This window comes from Crinia signifera, chromosome 2 (genome assembly GCF_055691185.1).
Source record: "Crinia signifera chromosome 2, ASM5569118v1, whole genome shotgun sequence".
Lineage (NCBI taxonomy): Eukaryota > Metazoa > Chordata > Amphibia > Anura > Myobatrachidae > Crinia > Crinia signifera.
In genome coordinates this window covers 336600577-336625593 of record NC_139218.1, presented here as the reverse complement: position 1 = coordinate 336625593, position 25017 = coordinate 336600577, and the positions used below count along the sequence as shown (strand labels likewise).

Genomic DNA, 25017 nt, shown 5'->3' with positions numbered 1-25017 from the left:
CGCTCTCATTTTATCTATATTTGTATGATATGCAGTAATGCTTTTTTAAAAAAAATGAATTTGCATATATGTTTTAATCAGCACATTTTATCTGCACATATGTATACACTCGCATAACACATAGAACCACTAATCAGTTGTTTGTTATTATCATTATGTTTGCACATTGCACTTTAGATCCCCCATGTTTGGGAAGATCCCTCTTGTACACAGTTATTGTCACGAAGTAGCTGATCAGGTCGTGTTGTTATGTTTCCTTAGTTTCCATGACAGCGCCGCCGGGCTTGCTGACGCTACACAGAGACCGGAAACGGAAGTGACGCGACGGAGCTGCGGGCGGCGTTGCCCTGGACGAGGTGCGTGATCAGACACTGACGGTAAGACCCTATTTAATGCACTATTGTAACACTTTTCTGTTATCCTGACGAAGGGGAGCACGTCCCCGAAACGTAGATGTAATGTGTGTACCAATACACTGTTTTTGCTGAACCTAAAGTCTCCGAGTGACGCCCGTTATTTGCTGTATGTACGTGGACTCATCTCCAGGGAGGGCACCGGAGCACAGTATCCCCGTGGGGGAACCAGAGAGCCGGAGCATCATTCGCATATATATATATATATATTATACATTGCAGAAAGAAAACATGCAGTGGCACTTGGAGGACTCTGATTTCTGTAAGCAAAAGCAGGTCAGTTATCAGTGGTAACCCTATGAAATATAGAGCAAAGTGCTCAAAAAAGGAAAAGTCCCATCAATGGCATAATGGGAGTGGCAGCAGAAAGTCAAGGTTTTCTTAGGAGCATGTCTCAGCGTAAATCTGCTGAAAAACATGAGAGTCTCAGTTCCCCTAGGGTTACCTAGGTGGGTGGATCTGCATGAACTACTATCAGACTCACAAATCTATCCAATGGTATTTACATATTATCTAACCGCTGCATACGGAAGCATTGGTTTGGCTCACTGAAAAAAATAGTGCGATTAAGTGCGATTTTTAGGCATGAAAATGTACGAATTTGAGTAATTGTGCGATTTTGTGTTTAGAAAAAAAAATGGAGTGGGGTCCCCCCTCCTGAGCATAACCAGGGTTAATTCTCATATACCTAACATTGCTTTATGCAGGAGAACTACAAAAGCCAGCAGCAGACCTCCCCCGCATGCTGGGACTTGGAGAACCACAAGTCCCAGCATGCGGGGCATTAATGGGCCCGCTGGGACTTGTAGTCCACCTGTAAAAAGAATGTTAAAAGAAAACACACACACAGAAAAGTATAACTTTATTTCACACACATACACACACTTCACTTTTACACCAATATACTTACCAATCCAGGATTCAGCGCTGGTCTCCCTTTTGCATAGCCGGCTCACCCCGCACTGACAGCGAGGTGAGCCTGCTTTCTCTGGTACAGCTAACACCTTCTGTAGCGCTGTCCCAGTGCTACAGAGGCTGATAGCTTGATTGCCCAATGTGTCTCCATGGAGACACATAAGCCCAAGACACTATCAGCCTCTGTAGCACTGGGACAGCGCTACAGAAGGTGATAGCTGTGCCAGAGAAAGCAATGTTAGGTATGTGAGATTTAACCCTATCAGGCCAGCGTCCATAGCCAGTGACAGCCCCGGGCTTCAGCCCTAGATGGGTGAAGCCTGGGGGGGAACACTTTATTTGGGGGGGGTCCCCACTCCAGGTACCCTATCCAAGGCTGACCAGCCACGGTGCTCATGGTTCGGCCAGGGGACCTTCTATAAAAAGTGTCCCCCAGCTGTGGTATGACACCACGGGCTGTTGGAGCCCGATGCTGGTTTCAAAATACTGGGGACCCCCAGATTTTTTGTCCCCCGTATTTTTGAAACCAGGACCAGTCCAAGAGTACGAGGCTGTTTTCAGAAATACGGGGGACCCCTATGCTTTTTGTCCCCCGTATTTTTGGGACCAGGTCCAGCTCAATGAGCCTAGGGCTGGTTATGCTCAGGAGGGGGGACCCCACGCCGTTAAAAAAAAAAAAAACCACTAACACATTTTTTAACACAGGACCATGCACAGATCTCAATGATCTGTACAGGGTACTGGCCAATTCGCATATCAGAACCTGGTCTAAATGTTTAGCGATTTTTAGACACATTTTCCTGAATTCGCATCTCAATAAATATGCACATTGTATACTTTTCAATGGGAAAACATCTGGATGCGAGTTCTGGCGCGACTAAATATCGCACTTTTTGCAGTTTTTCGCATCTCATTAAATATGTGAAGTGCGATTTTGGCCATTTTTGGTGAAAAAAAATCACAAAAATCATATTTTCGCATCTCATTAAATGTCACCCATAGTGCCTAGATAGACCATCAATAGTTTTACCCCCATGTTATGGACATACAATAAGGGTAAACAGGTAAAAGGTTGACTGTGCTTATGATCGACAGATTCAAAATGCTGACACATATTTTTATTTATTTTCATTTACCATCCACATTGACTAGGATTGAGAAAAGAGTACTTGTTTCCTAGCACGGCGCCTGTCGTGGGTGATCGCATACCTTAAGTTAAGGTAACTCAAGGTATGCGATGGACGCGACCAACGCGATATTTGGCTATTTTTAGCCTTTATTGCCGGCAATGAGAAAATCGCATTGATCGCGTCCATCGCATGCCATTATAATGGCATGTGACTGACGCAATCAACGCGATTTTACATAGGGAACAATATTAAATGGGCCAATGGGCCCGATTCTTGATTGTTTAGGCACCCTAATGGGTAATGTGTATGTTAAATGTTAATGTCCTGTATGAAAAGGTCGGAGAACGCGTACCGCCGCCCCTCGCCCCATGAGGGTGGGTATACAATGAAAATTGGGGTCTGGGGAGCATTTTACATTGGGGCCAATGTAAAATCGGGTCTCAGGGACCATTTTACATTCGTTCCAATGTAAAAAATTGCGTCAATCGCATCGCATGCGATTTGGTTGCATGCAATGCGATCAACGCGATTTTTTGGGTCCCGATGGATGCAATTAAAATCGCTGGCGCCGTGCTAGGTAACAAGTACCGAGAAAAGTAACCAGTACATTAGTGTTTTTCAATTGAACACTAACGTAGCATTTCGTATATGGATATAACGGCAGTCACACACAGAATATAGGCATGCCTAATATCATATTAGTTATCAGAACCTGTGTGTGATTCCTATTTATATTGTGAATATGACATATGCAAAGATGCTTGGTGCTACCGAGTCACAAAATCATACCTGTTATGTGTAAGTCAACTTGTAGCGAAAAGATGTATGAGGACTAACCACGAAAAATAAAGTTTGTCTCTTTGCTGGCACAATTAAAATCTTATTTAAAAATATCCTTTTATTTATATAGTAGAACGTTTGTGCTTATGCAATTCTTAATAGTTTTGTCAAATTAAAAACTTTTTCATTTAATGGACCCTTGTAGGCCTTTAACCCCTTCGGTGGTATGGCCGGAAATTTCTCATGCTGAGCTGCGTTGGAGTGGGCTCTCCCGAGACATTTTTGTGCATGCCACTGTAAAGCAAGGGTGTGCCAGTGGTGCCTACATCGGTGAACCACTGGGGCACCACCACCCCCCCCTGTTGCCGATCCTCCCCATCACCACTCGGGGGGGGGGGGGGGGGGGGGCGAAAGGCGGGGAAAGTGAGTTCCACCACCTCCCCTGGACCACTTTAAGCACTGCTCCTGTGTGACATTAGCTGCTAATAATAATCATACTGGTCAGTAGAGAAGGCATCTACCAGTGGTGATACCCAGAGAGAAAGCCTAAACAGTGCTACACTGAAATCCATCTTGAAACTTTTAAGGAAGGAAGCACTGATTACAGAGCAGCTAATTAGGAAATGAATGAACACAGTGATGCCGGCCTACGTTTATTTCTTTAACCATTAATGTTAACTCTTTCGTTGTATTGCATTTACCCTTCGCTAGTTTATTTTTTTTTCTCAGGCTTTCTCTAGTTACTATGTTATACTATAGTGGTAATTATCTGTGGAAGTCAGCATCATTTGCACCCCAGTATTAACTCTTTCTACCAGATTGGACTCATGTAACAATACCAATACAGTGTTTCTATTGGTTTGCATGGTGAAGATATTGCCAGAGGCTGTCGTTGATTAATTGGCCGGTTGTGAAACCTGACATTTGATGCAGTGGTTCCTCAAATATGTGTTTGTCCAGGTGCACCCTTGGGTGCTGCCTGGCACTTGGGGGTGCTTTGAGTTGGTGGTCCAGGACTAAATAAAATTATTTGTGGTCAATGTAATAGTAAACACCATTGGCTGTGGCTGCCAACAATAAAACAGTCAGGCATGTGCAAAATATGGCCCCCCAGCTGTTGTGAAACTACAAGTCCCATCATGCCTTGCCAGAGTTTTGCTATTGGGAAATGCTAAAACTATGGCAAGGCATGATGGGATGTGTAGTTTCACAATTTACTTAATTTAATAATGGTTTTCAATAAGAACCTTTTGGTACTTGTGTAATATCTGGGCACCCAATTTTTTCATTGTATTGCATTGCATGCAATATAGTGGCATCGCATTGCATTGCATCGCATTGCATGCAATATAGTGGCATACAATTAATGCAATGTGATTTTTCATTGTAAAGACCAGATTTTTAATTGTATAGTCACCCATGGGTGATTTCATACCCCCACTATCCAACTACGCATGGAGTTGATTTTATATAGCGTGGCGAGTGCAGCGCGCCACCGAGCCCGAAGCGTTGCAGATTACATGTAAAGTAATCTGCATCCCCTCGCAGGGCTCGCTGCGCTCGCCACACTATATAAAATCAACTCCATGCGTAGTTGGAGTATGAAATCACCCATGGTTGACTATACAATTAAAAATCAGGTCTTTACAATGAAAAATCGCATTGCATTGCATTGCATGCCTTAAGTAGTGGCATGCAATGAAAAAATCGGGAGCCCAGATAATACACAAGTACTGAACCTTTTGCTGTGGAGTGCCATTACAAAAATAAAATGCTCATATTCTAGGGTGTCTTGATTCAAGAAAGTTTGTCAACCACTGAAATTATGAGACGCTATATCTCAGTCATAAATGGGCACGTTGGGCACATCTTGTTTATATAATAAATAATCACTTTTGTCTTTGTAAAGGTCCATACACATTGGGCGATTTTGCCCAGCATGTATGGACAGCAATAATGTGAAAATCGCTGGGCTCAAAATTCCCCCCACTGGCCAGCGATATTCACAAGGGGGGAACGGCTTTCCACAGCATGGCGCTATGAAAAGCCGTCCACCCCTCGCTCATCTGCTGGTGATACCAGCTGATGAATGGCGGTGGCCCGCTTGTGGGGCTTGATGGCAACTAACTGGTGACTGCCCCTACCAATAAAATTGCTAGCAATGTTACTACAAAGTGTAATGTGTAATTACTCCCAGCACCACAAATGTGTTGAACACATTGTAGCAACCAAATACAAATCTTCCACAATGCCCCAAATCTGGTGATTTTTTTTGTTGTGTGTGTGAGGGCCTGCGGACATTAATACAGCTACCCTGTTGTTGTTGTTGTTAATCCAGTTCTGGTCATTGGCACAAAGTACTGTATTGACTAGTACGGAGACACGTCCCCAAACAATTATATAATAGTTTTACCTACTGAATATTCACATTTTTTAAAGTATGTGTATTGTAAGTGTTTTTGTTCTGTCTTTGCATATAAAGCAGCAATTGCCTTCACAGGAAGATCACTCAGTAAGCTAATTGTGCAATTGCCACTTGCTGATACTATCCAGACTGTTCATGTTCCCCTCCATTTACTCCTCAGCGTTTCTGCATGGGTGACTCTCCTGAGTGATCTTAGGCAGATATTGTGCAGGGCAGTAAGGGTTAATAACCTGGTTTTTCCAACTTTGAGCGCCTGTCTCTCTTTCCATTCACAAGCCTCTCTAAAGGAGAGGCCTGCAAATTGTACGACCAAAGAAACTACAAACCGCCGCCAATTGCTTCCTTCCTCAGATGAAACACAGAGCAGCCCTTATTATTAACATTTTCTCCTTTCAAACCTGGTTTTGTTTATTTAAAGTAGTTTGAAAAGCCTCCAGCAACTCCCCTGTGGGTTGGGGGGTGGTGTTGGGGAAGCAGTAAGTGTACGTACCAGTGGGATCATTCATAACTCATGGTACAACTGTGTCCCAATTTACATTATTCCAATGATGTGAGTAACACCTTGCATCCTTCACCTCACTTACAGCTAATTACACAAATAATAGTACTCCGGGACCTTGGTGCTTATGCTCAAGGGATGGTTTAGCCAGAGTGTGTACAGATGTGAACCTTCACAGAACATTTTACATTTGTATTGGGGTGTTACCTAGGCATATCTTTCATGTAGTTTAGGGAGGCCAACCCCGGGACATTTTTGCGATCCCAGAGTTCAGGATTGAAAAACTTTTGGGATTCCCGGCATCCTGGTGCAGCTAGCGGCTTAGAAACAGTCCTTTGCATTGGAGCGGGCAGGCGGAGGCAGCTTAGTGGGCATGCAAAGACATCGGAGCGAGTGAGCAGGTGGTCGAAGGAAGCACGAGTTGGCGGGCAGATGTCTGGGAACTAGAGATGGGTCGTTCGCGAACGAAGCAAATCTTTTGAACGGATCCCATGAAAGAATGAGTGAGCCGCCGATCCCAAAAAGGTGATCCGTCGTTCTTTTACATTCAGTTTCATTTTTAATTACAATGCATTTTCCTGATCTCAGCACTGCCACCTGTGGCAGCTGAGATGTCCTAACTCAGGAGACTGAGTTCAGTGCTGCTACTGCAAATAAAAGAATAATAAGGCTGCTGCTGCTAGGGATGGTCATCGGTGCAGACACCATCAATGGTTGCCATTGATGGCAATTCTGCACCCAGCCATTGATCAGTGTTTTACTCGGTTATGTATGTTATTATTTGTTCAGCTCAATGTTTTTTTTTTTTTTAAGTAAAAAATAATGGGAATAAATGATTGCAAGACAAAGTATGCTTCATTATTAACAAATTACCCCTTCTTTCAAAGTGAACCGGCGACCCGCCTAAAAGATATTCACTGACTGATCTGCTGGATCCCAGCTCTCGCTAGTGACCCGTTTTGCCCATCTCTACTGGGAACACCTGGTGAAGAGAGGGGGGGTGGGCAAGGGCTGGTAGACACGGTAGTGGGATGATCTCTAACATCGTGCTGCACAGCCTCACAGCATGTTTTCCGGGCAGCGCCTGAGGCAAGCGCTGCTCATGCTCAGCGCTGCCCGTCACTATGGGGTTCACTTATCAACAAGTTTTTTAGCTATTTAAAACTCATTGGGTATGATCAATGTTCCTCCGATTAATCAGCTCCTTTCATATGTTTGAAAAATAACAGATGATAGTTGATTGGCTGAAGCACCTTTTTTTATTTGTAATGAGTTTTAAATAGCTAAAACTCACTTATAAGTGGGCCCCATTACTTGTTGCAGGAAAATAACTGTCACAGTTTTTATATTTACCATTTTTACATCTGCATTGGCATTGGCAAGTGTTGTTAGTTCTTCTAGGGCACCTAACTTTACCAACTCAAAGAATCATAGATATATTGTGAAAATTGAAGTGGGCACTCCTTATGGAAAAATTAAAGTTTAGTGGGGTGACTGTGGCCAGATTCAGGAGTCACCAAGAAGGTCAAATTCCTTTTGTGCATATAACTAAATTCCAAGCCAGATCTTAAATGGTGATGGACGCTGCAATCATAGTTCAAGCTCATTCAAGTTCATTGCTCATTCATTGTTCATTGTTCATTGCTCATTCAAGTTCATTGCTATGAAGGCATTCGTTGCAAAATTCTCCTTTTGTGCATTTATTAGCATTTGTTTTTTTTCCCCCACATTTTAGGTTTTTCTTTCCACCACCCTAATGCTACGTATACACGGTGCACTTTGCACTATCGATTTTAACTATATAAAACCCACCCAATCCTGATTCGATCCCAATGTGAAATAGAAGCGGATTATACAGCACAGTCTATTTCTAATTTCTGTGAACGGGGGCCATGCAGGTCAATGCAGCATGGCCCCTCCCCCCATGCGCCATCCCTTTCTCCCAGCAGATACCAGCACCAAATCACAGTGTGTATACGCACCATCAGACTGTTACTTTACCCACACATACTTTATCCATGGGTTACCTTTCAATCTCCAACTCAACTGCGCCAGCATAGAGGCAGTTGATTATATCATGTAAAATGGGACGCTGGCATAAAGATTGCTACATTTCCAAAAGTGCAGGTTACCCTTTTACCTTTCAACAAGAGCTGAGTTGATAACCTGTTGGCTGATAGGTCTAGGTTGACTGTGAAAAGGTCGACATGAGGATCAGGGGCAAACGCAGGATTTTCAGAAGGGGGTTTCCAAAGGGGCGGAGCAAAGCACGGAGATGGACACTTAGGTGACCCAGTATATGCCAGGCCAGTTAAAGTAATATAGATAGAGACCAAATGTATATAAGTAATAATAATAATAAAAAAAAATATATATATATATATATATATATGATGCAAACAAACAGGCGTCACTCCGGGACTTGCGTGAAAGATATTTAATGTGAGGCGGTGAACGCCATTTCGGGTGTTACCCCGTCAGGACCAAAGCTCAAACAAGCTTGGTGGATCTCCCATCTAGGAAGGCACCCGGGCAGCTAATAACAGGAGTGCCGGACAACCTTGGGACAGATTGTGAATTTAAAGTCCGCATGGCGCAACACCGTAGTGCCATCAGAGCTGCCCTAGTGTCTGGCAAAAGTCAACAACCAGTCGCCAGGCACTTTGCCATGGCCAAACACAGCCTGGCGAGGCTGCGTTACAAAATTATTGACCACGTTCCCCCTTCTATCAGGGGTGGAGACCGGTCCAAAAAACTATATTCAGGTTGGACACACTGGCCCCAAAAGGGTTAAATGACAGCCTAGGTCTGCATGCTTTCCTATAGGTTTACGCAGTCCTTCGTTTCACCTCCTTGCCCTCTCGCACTAATCTTATTATATAGTGAATCAGTTCACTACACGACTGGTCGACACATTGTCGACACCTGCTGCCAGCTGACATGACGGCCTCCCTACTTTCATGCTCCACAGCGCAGTGTTTCGATGCACAAGCCACATGTGAGGCACAACTTTGTTTAGTGCTGCTTGCTTTAGCCTTTGTGTCATAACATGACACTTTGCGGGTCCTCCGCAACTCCCAGAAGTACAGGGTTTTTAATTTCCCTTCCCGCTTTTCCATTTACTTATATTCTTCCACTTCACAGCTCCTCCACACTTTATCCAATGTAATTCTCACCATTTGTTACATGTGTTTGCCCACAGTTTTTGTTTTTAGCATCCTCGTAAATGTATGCAGTATTATGGATGCGTTCGCATTTTACATTGTTGATAACAGCCCATTCATGTTTTTGTATTCACAACACTGTTGCTATAGCACTAATCTGATGTTTGCCTCCCCAGCAGTCAGTATCACGTGACCCCAGGACGGAGCCGAAGTGATGCGCCTGTCAGACGGCGCTGTGAACAGCGGTGACGTCACCAGTGTGCGATCGCACCCGGAAACCAAACCTGGCAGTCGCGTTGTGAGTACTCACTGCAGGAGGGGGTAAGTATGTCTCAAAGCTTATATATGTCTGTATTATTTGCACATTGCTCATTCACCTTTACTTGTCCTGACGACGGGGGCGACCCCGAAACGTTGACACACCTATGACTGTGTAATAAACCAGTCCGTTTGTTTTCACCTACCTGAAGACCCTGTGTGCCCTTTATTTGGTTACTTATCATTGGGACTGCAAGGTTCCTTATTGCAGGCACCAGGGCAAGCTACCTTGGCTTACACCCAAGTCCAGGAGTGCCAGTTCTCTTGCTTTCTATATATATATATATATATATATATATATAGGTGTTGTGGCCCGGCACTCTCCTTGAGAAAACAACTGCCCTGGTGCCCTTCCTGAAAGGATGCAATACTGGAAAGAAGAGGCTGGCACTCCGAGGACTTATATATATATATATATATATATATATATATATATATATTACACCCCTATCTGCGCACAGATTAGAGCAGCACCTCTGAAGGATCCTCTGTTAGACAGGATCAGAGAAACATATATGAAAAAAAGAACGGGGTTTCAGAGGGCGCTGAGACAGTGAAACAAATTCAGTTCACGTATAATATTTAATACATAAAATGGGTAAAATGTACATAAAAACACCTTTCAAGGTGTGACAGTATACACAAATGTTTTTTTCCAAGTGATTACAAAAAAAATCCTGGTAGATTGATAGATTTGTTCTGAAGTGAAATCCAACGCATTTCGTCATGACAATGACTTCATCAGGGGCAACAATATGACCGAAAAAGCTGTAAATCATAATACAATGCAATAAGTAATAATTTTTTACACAAAATTCTTATACTCTTTCTGAATTTTGTGTAAAAAATAATTACTTATTGCATTGTATTATGTATATATTTATGCTTCTTTGAACAGGGGCGTCAACAGCAGTGTAGACCCCTGGGCATTGCAATGTATTGGGGCCCCTACCGATCCTCCAGTGGTAGGGGTGGGGGAAGCTTTGATGTCCTGCGGGTGGTAGGGGGTATTATATCAACCGCATAGCGTGTAGGGCCTGGATCACTAATTTCCACTAATTACCCCTTTACTGCACAGATGGTGGGAGATGGGGTAGGAGAAGGGGGCATTGGGCTGAATGAAGGGGCCCTGATAAATAACCTCCAGGGTGGTAGAGGATGTTAAATATGCAGAGGAGGGGTGTGTATAGTGGAGTGGGCTTATTATTCATAAGTTTCTGGTGGGAGGACAGCTTGCTTGACTGCAGATATCTCCAATTCACGGAAATAGATTTCTTAGATTTTATTGGAATTAAAAACTAGAGAATCCCACCTACCAAATGGTATTGGGGACTAGGGGATCAGAGTTCAGGAGGCAGAGTAATCTGCCAACAAGGATATAAAACTACATACCAGGTGTGTGGAGCTGGAGCAGTAACCAGCTGCTGGAAGGGTGATATCTCTGGTTCTGGGAACAGTAGAGACAAGCTACTAGTTTCCATCAAAGGGGGAGAGGCCCAGCTTTTGGAATAAGTCAGACAGAACCTGAAATACTGTATCTGACTGGGAAGAGCAATTAACAGGCTTGGATGGGAACCACTGCTTTGAAGTCAAATATATCCGGTTCCGAAGGGCAAATTTTTAAAATTCTTGTACCCATGGAAAGAGGGAACCCTCAGCTTTCATGGAAACCACTAGAGCCCTTAGACTCCTGGGGGGTTTTCTGGGTACTCAGAAACCCCCCCCCTGCGTGTGCCACTAAGGATTATCTGAGGGTCAATTACATGGCAAAACCAGGTTGATTTTGCCATGTAGTCGATTGCTGCTTTAAAAAAAATGGGAAAACTCTCCCAAAATCTCTCACTTTCTGAAACTCTCACCCTATTACATTTGGCCCAGGTTGTCCATGATTTTAGTTTCTAATACGCATATTATGTTTTGCTATAGTGCTTTTACATCAGTTATCAGTACCATACTGTATCTGACACATTTGTTTTGATTTTACCCACAACTTTATTAGATGAAACGCATCGGCATGTACTTTGGGACCACTGCTCGACCAATCTTTACAACATCCACCGCTTTCTTAATTCATACACTGTGTATATAGTAAAAGGCAAACATGTGTTAGGAGAATGGCAGTATTCCAAGTACTGCATGTGCTTTACTTTATAAAGCACTTATTAAACCAGGCTATACCATGTTCTCTGGATAAATAGGTAATGATTGTGGGTCATTATCTGACAGTACTCGCATAGATGGCGCAGTGGTTAGCATTACTGCCTCACAGCACTGAGGTCATGGGATCGATTCCCACCATGGCCCTAACTGTGCAGAGTTTGTATATGCTCCCCGTACTTGCGTGGGTTTCCTTCGGGTACTCCGGTATCCTCCCACAATCCCAAAATATACTGGTAGGCTAATTGGCTCCCAACAAATGAACCTTAGAATGCCTGTGTGTGCATGTACATGTGGTCGGGAATATAAGCTCCACTGGGGCAGGGACTGATGTGATTGTTCAAATATTCTCTGTAAAGCGCTGTGGAATATGTGTGCGATATATAAGAAACTGTTAATAAATAATAATAATAATAGAGCAGTACCTGGGCTATGGAATTGGTGCTAAATTACTGACATGGGGGAGATTCTCTAAACTAAAATGCGGTAAAAACCCGTTATCTTGGTTTTTACCGCATTTTGGGATGCTCTAAGCATCCCCCACCGGGTTACCGCAACCCACCGCCGCCCCACACCGACCCCCTGCTGCCCCGCACGACCATGGAACATATGCGATAATTATGTATGCGATGGGGGGCGGAGCTGGGCCGCGATTGTTAGAGAATCTCCCCCATATTCAGTTGTAAATCCCTTGTGTTGAACAATCAGATAATAGATAAGGCAGCAGAACATTTATTTCGATTAAAAACAGGGAATGTGTACCTGGTGACATTCACACACACTGCATTATTAGGCATACAGAAATAACGGCTCTTTTTAAGGCATAGTTGAATTTGTACACTTTAAAGAAAAATGAACACACATGGGAAATACAGCAGGTGACATTGCTAAATATGTGCTTTAAATACAGAGGAATTGAAAAACACACAGTTGCAAGATTATATTATTTCCATTATCAACCCTTTTATTTAAATGAAACACCGCCAAATAATGGGGTAGATGTATGAAGCAGTGATAAGGGAGAAGTGGCCCATCGCAACCAATCAGCACTGAAGTAACATCTATAATTTGCATAGTATAAAATTATACAATGCAGCTGATTGGTTGCCATGTGCCACTTCTCCTCTGGCTCACTTCTTCCTTATCACTGCTTCATACATCTACCACAATGTGGCTGTCTGCCCCAATGGATAGTAAGCGCTTAAGGCAAACCTTAAAGGATAACTAAACCCCAAATGCTTATTTTCTTCTAAGAAGCATGGAGGAGGGGGGGGGGGTGTGGTTTATTGTGTCGACAGCCAAAAGGTCAACCCCATATAGCTGACATGCAAAAGGTTGACAGGGTCACTAGGTCGACATAAAATTTAGACACCTGGGTTTATAAGGTCAACACAGAAAATGTGGAATTTTATTTTTTTTTTTTGGGGGGGGGGGGGGGGGGGGGGTACCATTTACCATTGTGTGAACCTAACAAGTGTACCACACCCCCTCACGTGGCCACATTTGGGGAATAGTGCCCGGGTTACTATTCCCAGTCATCAACGTGGATGGTATATAATGAAAGGATGCACCATATGTGTGTCGACCATTGTCATGTTGACCATTTGAATCTGTCGACCTATTGCACTGGATTAATGTAAGTACTGTCTACCCGGTACAGGGTGACTTTCTGACCATGTTGACCTGTTGTACTGGTCGAGCAATTGACTGTGAACCTACCATCCGGAACCCTGGAGGAGGCACATGCTGCTGTGTTTTCACCTGAATATTCGGGTCTATGTTTTCCACACTGTATGGGAATTGGGTGTGGTCCGTGTGGATTGTTTACATTGACAGTGCCTAGGTCTACAGTCAACCACCACTAAAAAAGGGAAGTACTGTGTCACCGCCGCATGAGCACCCCTGGATACGATTATAGAACATGAACACTTATTTCCTTTTCTAATGTCCACCCTTGAAATGATGTATCTGACCATTTCAGTAGGTACCTAGTTCATAGATCAATGATCGACGCGACAGTGATCACCACGATCCATGTGGGATAGGATTGGGGATAATGGCGAACAAAGCGGTAGCGGAATGAAGCCCAAAATGTGGCAAGCAAAGGGTACATGTTTCCACTAATTTGGCCCAGATCAGACAAAATATCAAAACTACATGAAAAAACCTTGTGTTAACTCGTTTTTTTTTTTGTGCTGACCATTGTCATGTAGACCTTTTCTACTGACTGCCTTTTTCTTGTTGACCATTTGCTGAGATCTACTGAACCACAACACCCAATGCAGCAGAAATGTGGCAGCAAACAGTTCCTATCCTTCTCTGCATTACTGAAACTCCCTATACTGTAACCAAAACAGAAGCCAGTGACTGGTTATTACAGCACTCATGGTCTGGTTATTACAGCACTCATGGTCTGGTTATTACAGCACTCATGGTCTGGTTATTACAGCACTCATGGTCTGGTTATTACAGCACTCATGGTCTGGTTATTACAGCACTCATGGTCTGGTTATTACAGCACTCATGGTCTGGTTGATAGATGGAGCATCAGTAAGCCAGAGGAGATAAGAAGTCATCTGCTTCATGTACATGGGGACACTAAAGCCATGTACACATGGTGCGATTTTGGCTATATAGTGGCTCAGTGGCATCAGTATCGCAAGGGAAAATAGCCCATGCAGGCAAGCCAATATTGTCTCTGCCACACACATAGCGTATTTGGCCATAGTCCAAATCGGTAGTGACGCTTTTATAGAGGAGGAGGTCTGTGTGCTGCCTCCTCCATTCTGCCACACTCCTCTCTTCCGGCTGTTGTGCCTCAGCGCACATCACAGCGCTCTAGCGGTCAGACTCTTCTGCGCATGCGCTGGACTTTGCATAAAAGGCATGGCATCCGCTTTCCTTTGATTCGGGCAACGCTGCTGCCATAAACTCATAAGCCAAATCGGCCAGCTGCCTCATCACACTGTGTGTACGCACCTTTAGGGGTAAATTAACTAAGATGGGAGTTCTACTGAAGAGGGGATGTTGCCCATAGCAACCAATCAGAATCTGCTTATTTATTTACCCCATTCTAGAAAATAATATATAGAATCTGATTGGTTGCTATGGGCAACATCCCATCTTCAATAGAACTCCCATCTTAGCAAATTTACCCATTAAAAACCTTTGCTGTAGGGTACAGAAATGTGCCTCTTTCTGAATAAAATAATGGCCCTTATTCTGGTTCACTCACAAACGCAAATTATTTCTCAAATGGACAAAACCATGTGCACTGCAGGTGGGGCAGAGGTAACTTGTGCAGAGAGATTAGATTTGGGTGAGTTATTATGTTTCTCTGCAGGGAAAATACTGGCTGCTTTATTTTTACACAGCAATATAGATCTCACTTTGGCATAAAACCCCACCCAAATCTAACTCTGCACATGTTCCATCTGCCCCACCTGCAGTGCACATGGTTTTGTCCATTTAAGAAGGAATTTGCCTTTGCGATTGAACCAGAATAAGGGCCAATGTCTCACTAAATATAAGAGCACTGCTCTTTTCATATTTACAAACTTTAAAAACAGTTGCAAAAAAAAATGTCTAATAAAGGTTTAATTCTTACTCTATTTCAGTTTCTCAGACAACACATAGATATTCACAGATTTCCGCCAACAGTGGAATAACCGCAAAACAACCATCAAGCAAGGCAGAAGATTAAGTAAGTCAGTGACATTATATTCTGACACTATACTGCTATGTAAGGACAGCATTGGCCATATCTGCCTGTGACAATGCATAATAAGTTTATTTCCAAGCAAAAATTACAGAAATATAAAATATCTTCCATTTTGTGTAATATAATGTTTTGCCTCTTTAATTTAATACCCCCCCATCCTTATCCCTTCCAAATTATATATCTTTCTGGTGCAAATTTAAGCAAGATCCCTGCTGTTCACCGACTTATTCATTGTCTGTATGAAATGTGCACAGGCCATTGCTTGCCTAAGCTTGGAGCAGACTATACAGGAGGCCCTCCTTATACCATATATTGTATGTGGAAAGCCTGAGATAAATGCAAAGCAAGAAACTTGTCTCTGAAGCTTGAGGAACCGTGCGGGCAGAAAGCTGATCCTCAGGGTACTGCCTGGACTCAATACTGCCAGAAATTAGCATTACAAAGAAAATGATGCGTTATGGCTGTTGCTAATTTATTTTGTTTCCTGTTTCTTTTCCTTAATAAATAACTTCCACAGGATATCCTTACAAGTGGTTGTGTGTCCATAGTTGATTTTTGAATTTGTGGAATGAAACGCTCAGCTGAATGAAGGTGCCATGGATCAGATGCTAGAGATCCTCTTTTATTATTGGTCTTCCAAAGCATTATCCCAGTTGTAACATCTTGTACAGTCCATTAGATGTGAGGGACGTAGCAAATTGCAGCCATCGGATGAAGCTGTTTATTTTTTTTTCCGATAGTCCTTTTGATGGCCACTCTTGTCATATCTGTTAAAATAAGATAATAGAATGAGACAATGTAATATTCATCATTTATATACAGTCAAGGCATTATTTTCTACAATAGAATGTACCAAAAACGTTTTCACCTTTTGATCAGTGCATGTCAGAGCTTTATACTTAATTTGTGTTTGATTTGCTCTTATTTAGTACTAACAGAAACTTAAAGCTTAACCTTTGAGCGCCAAGTGAATTTGTAAAATAGGTGTGAATTTTTTTTTTTTTTATGTAGCATTTTAGATACATACAAGTGGAACTTGCCATTAATGTTACTAGACAAATATATATTGGCATACGATCTTTTGCTTATTTACAGTTTCCCATACTTCCAGAAATATCCTGAATTTCGAGGAGATCTTCCGCATCCTGTCCATTTTCCCTGTCAAGTGGGTGGGGCTATGATAACAATTTGCTGTAAATAGCATAACTATGGCTCCTCCTCCTTCTGCCAAATGCCACGAATCACAGCATTTTTTTAGTTGGCTGAGGTCACGGTGATGCGATTCACTGTGCCGGAGCACCAGAAGGTGGCCACTGGGCTTCTAGGATGAATTGGAAGGAAGTCCCTCATTATACCATTTTAAGATGCAGCTACAACACACCAGGAGACACTGCTGATTCATTTTCTATGTGACACTTTGCTGTACTGTATACTGTGTGTGAATGAGTCTTTATACTGAGAAGAACAGAACTTGTAAAAAAACTGTGGCTGTTACTTTGTAGCACTTTGCATAGAGGTTCAGAAGCTCCGTTGCATGCAATATCTGTGTGCAACTGAATCTCTGAATCTGTATACAAGGTGCCACCGCTTTTTTCCAATCCAAGTTCTCTGGTATTCCATATACAGACTAGTAACATCATGTTCCGATTAAGATGCATTCTCATTTAAAAAAAAAAATTTAAAATCACAAAAAAATACACCCTACCCAAGCAGGTGGTGTATTCATCAGCAATATGTCTGGGAACAATGTCATTCATAGATATATCATGTCGATATCAAAGCAGGCAGATTCAAATGCCCATTCGGGTACATGACATAGACCGATGTATTGTGGTGTGGCCGATCAGTGAGTGTGTACACAGTGGCGTAACAATGGTGCCGCAGACCCCGCGGTGGCTTGGGAGGTGTCATTGCCGACAGGTCTGCCTGGGAGCGCCAACTGTCCACAGTGATCGGGCAGGAGCTCCGTAACAAAGGGGGTTATTCTAGTTCATTCTTTCTGACAAAATCCTTCTTAGATGGACAAAACCATGTGCACTGCGGGTGGGGCAGATGTAACTTGTGCAGAGAGAATTAGATTTGGGTGGGGTTTTTCTTCAAAGTGAGATCTATATTGCAGTGTAAAATCATGCAGTCAGTATTTTCCCTGCACAGAAACAAAAAAACTCACCCAAATCTAATTCTCTCTGCACATGTTACATCTGCCCCCCCTGAAGTGCACATGGTTTTGTCCATCTAAGAAGGATTTTGTCAGAAAGAATGAACTAGAATAAACCCCAAAGTGCGTAGAGCGACTCACGCGTGAGCAGCACTGGAAGCAGGGAGGCTGCGGCATGAAGGAGCGGGAAACGGCTGTAGTAACTGGCCGTCTCTCTCTATAGATCTCCCGGATACTATACAAGCCAGAAGTGATAATAATACATAAATACTTTTTTCTGCAAATACAGAAATAATACGGTATATATAATGTTTTCCAGAATGTGACCTGTATTAGTTGTCCATTAACAAAGTACAGTATGTCATGCTCTCTCTCTATATGGAATATATATATGAAAGCTGACAAATTAGTCTGATGATCTGAGAAGTGTTGCGCAAACCTTACCCGCACTGCTACATTGTTCCTCATTGCCCCTAAATACAGGACATTCCACAGCTTCCTTGTCTTATACTGCAGATAAGACCCTGGGGCTGCATTACTCATAGATGATCATGTTTCCTATAACTCTAATACGAGCAGAGCTTGTACAGTTACATTTATACATCACAATTATATTATGTTGCAGTCTTGTACTTCCAAAATTGTACTTGGAAAAGTAATATTATGTGCTCTACTAAATATGTATGTGTTGGAAACCCCATAAATGAACCCTATGGGGCTGCTTTTATCTCTGTACTGATGGAATCAGAGGTGCCATGTGCATTTGGAGGAATTAGGCATTTTTTCTATCTAACTAAATGCTGGAAAATACTTTTTAATCAATTCCATATAGCGTTGCATGCAGTGGTATTTTTCAGCAGGAACTAGCAGGAACTCAGTTCCTGAACCTCTAATTAAAATATGACATCATCAGGAACTGAAAATCTACTTTCCATAAGATAAGTGTTATTTTAATGTCACCTGTGAGTGCCTTTGTTTCTAAATACAATATACACATCTATCTCTCTCCCTCTCTCTATTATTTTTCCTGAATAATAGTACTGGTTGCATGTGATCAAATCAAGGTAGGAATATTGATATGTTCAGGGTGATTTTTAATCAGAGATGCATTTTTTGCTGGCTGAGTTGCTGCTGTCTCCATCTACTGAAGCTTTGATGCCAGGACACTGTAGGAAGATGCATCAAGATGCAGCAGAAATAGCATCTTTCTGGCAAGGACCTAAACCCCCCCCTCCCCAACACCGCCACTCCAAACTGGGTCCCCAAAGCATTGGCCCTCCATCTGTCCTAGTGGTGCCAGGATTCAGAGAGGCATCAGCAGAAATGACTGTGATAAAAGTAGGTGGACATTGACAACGAGTGGAATAGCTAGGTGCTACGGTCCCCGGAGCAAGGGCATGTTTCGCGCCCCCCCATTTGAAGTGGGCGAGGGCGCGGACTAACATTATACCACACACCGTAATGCCTGTTGCATATTTTTACAAACTTTGTAATACCCATTACACATAAGTCCACACATGATGCCCATCACATACTATGGCCCTTATTCTGGTTGGTGCGGATATATCCGCGTGCGTTCGGGCCGCCGATGTTTTGTGTCTGCGCATGTGCAGAGGCGTCTCTGCGCATGTGCGAGCGGGGCGTACGGCCAAGTCCCGCATGATATGTGAACACTCCGAACAGGGGGTGGAGAGGGGCGTGAAGGGCTATTTGGGCTCATTACCATATGCATACGCCCCGCGTTTTATGGACGTTCCCATGCAAACGCTGGGCGTACGTATGGTAATGCGGCCGTGGCGCACGTGTAGGGGGGAGGACATATGACGTCGCCGGATGTCAGCTGCCCGCCCAGATCCCTGCTTTTGCACGGAAAAATGTCCGTGTGGTCTGAGGTTGCGGTAGCTGATAGAGCACTCGGTCCTGCATTCGATGGTCTGCGACCATCGAATGATGGGGGAGGTTCCCTGAGATGGAGGAGGCGTATTCCGTGTAAAATACACGTGCGGTCCGTTCAGCCAGCTTCTTACCGCGTACGGACGGAGTTGGCGATCCGTATGGAAGGCGGGGTTTCGCACGCACGGTCCTGGCCGCATAATCGGATCCGGCCGCACCGACCAGAATAAGGCCCTATATAACACACCGTAATGCCCATTACATACTATATAACAAACCGTAATGCCCATTAAACATTTGACACATAAGTACCACTTACCTACATGCTCATTGCTAGGAACTTCATGCTCGAGGCCAAGGGGCTTCATGCTTGAGGCCAAGGGGCTTCAGGATTGAGGCCAAGGGGCTTCATGCTCGATGCCAAGGGGGACTGAAATAGCTTGTTGCCAAGGGGGACTGAAATTGCTCATTGACAAGGGGGACTGAAATGGCTCGATGACAAGGGGGACTGAAATTGCTCGTTGACAAGGGGACTGAAATAGCTTGTTGACAAGGGGACTGAAATAGCTTGTTGCCAAGGGGGATTGAAATAGCTTGTTGCCAAGGGGGACTGAAATAGCTTGTTGCCAAGGGGGATTGAAATAGCTTGTTGCCAAGGGGGACTGAAATAGCTTGTTTCCAAGGGGGACTAAATAGCTTGTTGCCAAGGGGGACTAAATAGCTTGTTGCCAAGGGAGACTAAATAGCTTGTTGCCAAGGGGGACTAAATAGCTCATTGCCAAGGGGGGACTGAAGCCCGCACCCCCTGCCCTCTCCCCGCCCAGTCCCTGCTCTGCCCGGCTGAGCTGCCCTGTCCGCTGCTATTTTCAATGCTGCTTCTGATTGGCTGCTGCTGGACCACAAGCGCCTATTGGTCCAGCAGGAGACTTTATTGAAAATAGTGGCGGACAGGGCAGCCGCAGCTCAGCCAGGCAGAGCAGGGAGCGGGCTGCAAGGCTCTGATGCCCTTTGATCTCTCGGCGCCTGGAGCTCGTGCTCCGCCGGCTTCTCCCTCCCTATGCCCCTGCTGACAATGCCTGTCAGGGCCATCTGAGCAGAAGTGCAGGCCCCCGGGCAAAGCAATGTTCTGGGGCCCCTTCTGACCCATTCGTATATAGCAGACATGTATTACAGGCAGGTGTACACTGGTGTATGGTGCAGTTATTTATTGTATCCTGTAGCTTGTAATTTAGGTCTCTCTTCAGTAGAACAAGGAGTGTGCACAGCGTGCAGACTTTGAAGTCTGTGAGGGCTTATAGCGGGGCTAGCGATGCGGCGCTACATAGGAACTCTCGGTGATTGACGGGGCAAAGACCCGGCGGGGATAGCTGCCAGGACTCTCAGGACGATGGACAACTCTGTCACAACGCAAGCTTCTCCACTCCTCAGTGTCGGGAAAGGCACACTGATAAGGGACTCGCTGGGCGCGCTGTCATTCACAGGAGACGCCCACAAGCAGGGTCGGTAAGCATAGCGGGTCAAATAGCCTGGAGGCTGCTGCTGGTGCTTACCCAATCCAGTGGTGGGGGGTTGAGGGTCATCAGCCATGGGCCCCTAGAATCCTTGGTCTCCTGGGCAAATGCTCATTAAGCCCAATGGGAAAGATGGCACTGATGTCTGCCTACTTTTCGTTGAGTTGGGCTTTTCTCAACTTGTTGGAAATACTGTTTTTGTTTTGTTTTTCATCATGTAGAAGCAAACCAATAATTTATTATTTGCTTCCATACTTTTGGTAGATGTATTAAGCCTGATAAAGTGATAAAGTGGAAGGTGATAATGCTCCAGTCAATTAGCTGTGTTTTTAAAATTACAGTTGGAAGTTGATTGGCTGGTGCGTTATCACCTTTCACTTTATCACTTTACCAGGCTTAATACACCTGCCCCACTGTCGTTTTTTCTTCCAACCAGCCAAATCGCTGGCTTGTTGGAACTTTCTTGTCCTGATGTATGGCCAGCTTTAGAGATGAGTTTATTTAATCTCTATCCTAATATGATTACAGCAATGTAACTATTCAGACACCCTACTTCTCTGTTGTTGGATTGGAACTGCCAGAAATGAGTATTATTACTAGTGTAAGGTTTTATAAAAACAAAACAGTTATTTAATTGAAAAAATGCCAGAAAAAAAAAAAGATTAAAACAGCAGTGGCAACTACCTTCAAGTTCAAATGCAGACCTTATGCTGGCTTAGCAACAGTGTCATAGTTGGCACCTGCAAGGGTGTGTGGTTCTCCTTGAGGCTCCTTTTTTCTTGGTGGGAAGAAGACAGACATTGCCTCGTGATGTCACACCTGCCAGCTCATATAAGGGGGTAGGCAGAGATGGTGCCAGGCCAAGTTAGTCACTGTAGCACCACCCGCCATAACTTTTGTTATAGGTGGCACACAGCATGGCAGAGGGTCGAAGTATTGCAGTAAGACTGGAATTGAGACCTGGGAGAAGTAGGCCAGAAGGGGAAGGACAACTGACGAAACACATTTCTGCCTCATTCAGACAACTTTAAATCATGGGTCTCTTTTAACTATAGTACAGCCACCTGCATGACATTTGGGGTCTGCAGAGGGACAATGTAACCTGGTATTTAAATCATTAGCACAGCAGATTGTGTTGGCCGCAATATATTTAGTATATGGGAATCTGACACAGCAAGGAGTTAAAAATCATCTCTAAACATATGTGGGTGGGAAGCAAGGCTTGTAAACACAGAAGATTTATCAAAAAGAAATGTCTGTTTATTGCAAAGTTCCCAAAGCTATGTCGGTGACCCTTTCAACATTTTGGCGAGCTTGCAGAGCATTGTAATACTGCTTGGAAACATATGCTCTGCAAATATTCACTCACCAGTAATAAGAATTTAACAAGAAGAGTCAGATAAATTGTGTTCTTATCTGAAGGCAGAAGAGATTCCAGCGAACAATGTATCCAGTATTAACACCAATGTGAGATCATAAAGCATATCTAGCCAAAGAAATAAATGGGTCGATTGAGACCCATTAGTTCAGGTCCGAATTTGGACTGTGTCCGATGGTGGGGGTATTTGCGCATGTTCACCACCTAATACACGCATGCGCAAACCCGGGAGCAAGCGGCTGCAGTAAGTTATACAGGCAGGGGGTGGCAGCAGGGGAAAGCCTAGCATTTTATGTGCGTCGCCATTAAAATGCTTGGTGTTCCCCTGGGGATCAAGGTGGTTAATGCCTGCCTTGGGGCGGGTGGCTGACGTCACATGACATCAGTACCCTCCCCCTTTTCGGCGATCTGCAGAAATAAGTCTGTTCAGACTGACTTTTACCGAAGGGGATAAAAATCATTCGATCCGATCTCCGGGCTACAGAATGTAGCTTATGCACAGTCGCAGTGTTATGCTGCAGATCGGCTGGTTACTCAATGTGCAGGAGTGAGGCTGTAAGATCTCACTATATTATTCATGTGTTTGGCCACGTACGCAGGACTAATAGACTAAGGGACTGTTTGCCACTTATACATATAGAAAGTGACATTATTATACAGTTGTATAAAAGGCTGTTCATCCTGGAAGTTCATAAAGGGATAAAAACAGAGCCATAACTAAACTTTGTGATGCCCTGTGCCCCAAAAAAAATGTTGCCCCCTTTTTCGATAGGTACTGTAAATACTGTAAGGCCCATGTCCTCGTAGGGTGGGGGCATGACCAAGCTGATCCTAGAGAAAGCCCATGATATGATGCCCCCTTCCGACATTCATAGAACACTTAATTTGTGCACTTAACTTCAGAGCGCTTTGTTATTCAGTTACAATACCCTTCCTTTTCTAGGAAAGGTTATTGAGAAAGTGGTTGCAACTCAACTAGAGACCCACCTGTCAACCCATGACATTTAGGATCCATTCCAGTCAGGATTTAGGAGAAGACATAGCACAGAAACAGCTCTGCTGTGTGTGCTCAATGATCTTCTAAATGCAAGGGATAGAGGACACTGCTCAATCCTAATCCTTCTGGATCTCTCTGCAGCATTTTACACCATTGACCATGGCATTCTAATTGAGCGTCTGAAGAATTTATGTGGTCTGGGTGGCACAGTCCTTACCTGGTTCAAATAATTTATTGCTTGCAGGTCACAGAGAGTTTCATCAGGAGTATACTCTTCACCACCAGTGCCGTTGTCCTATGGTGTCCCACAGGGTTCTATACTATCTCCAGTGCTATTTTTCAGCAGGAACCAGCAGGAACTCAGTTCCTGAACCTCTAATTAAATATGACATCATCAGGAACTGAAAATGTACTTATCATAAGATAAGTTTTATTTTAAAGTCACCTGTGAGTGCCTTTGTTTCTAAATACAATATATACATTTATCTCTCCCTCCCTCTCTCTATTGTATGTATATTTATTTATTTAATTGATCCACCCCCAGACCTGGAGTTCCTGGACCTATTTTTCCAGAAAAATAGTACTGACTATCTCCCATGCTTTTTGCAGTATACATGCTTCCACTGGGTGACATAATCAGATGTCATGGCCTGGTCTACCACTGCTATGCAGATGATACCCAACTGTACCTGTCCTTTGCTCCAGGCACTGATAACACAATAACAGCCTTAAATGGCTGCCTAGCTGAGCTCCAGGGGTGGATGAGTGCCAGTTGGCTGAGATTGAACCCAGATAAAACAGAAGTCCTGATGATAAATCACAGGACAAGACGGCAGCATAGCCAACTGACAGGCCTTACGCTGGGGGGCACAGCACTAAAAAACTGATCATGTGCGGAATCTTGTTGTTGCCCTGGATAGTGGCCTGACACTTAAACATCAGGTGTCAGCCACAATCAAATCCTCATTCTTTCATCTGAGAAACATAGCCAGAATCAAGCACTTAATTCCCTCAGAAGATCTGCCTAAAGTCATACATGCATTTATATTATCACGACTAGACTACTGCAATGCTCTCTACCTGGGTCTTCCAGCAAAATAATTGCACCGCTTGCAGCTGGTACAAAATGCAGCCGCCAGACAATTAACTAACCAGCCCCGCTCCAGTCACATAACTCCCATTCTCTACGCCCTTCACTGGCTACCTGTAAAATGGCTAATCCTTTTCAAGATTGGCTTACTCACTTTCAAGGCCCTACATGAACAGGGCCCAAGGTACCTGCAGCAGCTTCTGATTCCTTACTGTCCTACTCGATTTACTATGATCCGCTGAAGAAGGACTACTAACAGAACCTCGGAATTCCTCTAGGGTTCAAGCTTTCAACTTTGTTGCTCCACAGTGCGAGAAGCCCCCACTGTAGAATCCTTTAAAAATAGACTAAAGACATACTTATTTACTCAAGCATTTCACTGATATCTACTGTTAATTGTATTTTGAGCTATAAAGACAATGGTAAAGCTCTTTGAGTCCTATTGGGAGAAAGTGTAATATAAATATC

General features: G+C 43.8%; 1 long non-coding RNA gene across 1 annotated transcript in view; it reads left to right on the top strand.

The window, feature by feature from the left end:
• Positions 1–1502: 1502 nt before the first annotated feature.
• LOC146057808 (uncharacterized) overlaps positions 1503–25017 on the top strand; it is a 135492-nt gene continuing 111977 nt past the window's right edge. The window contains exons 1-2 of the long non-coding RNA XR_014469780.1: positions 1503–1570; positions 15419–15504. This is a non-coding gene — a long non-coding RNA (uncharacterized LOC146057808). The remainder of the gene's footprint in view (positions 1571–15418; positions 15505–25017) is intronic.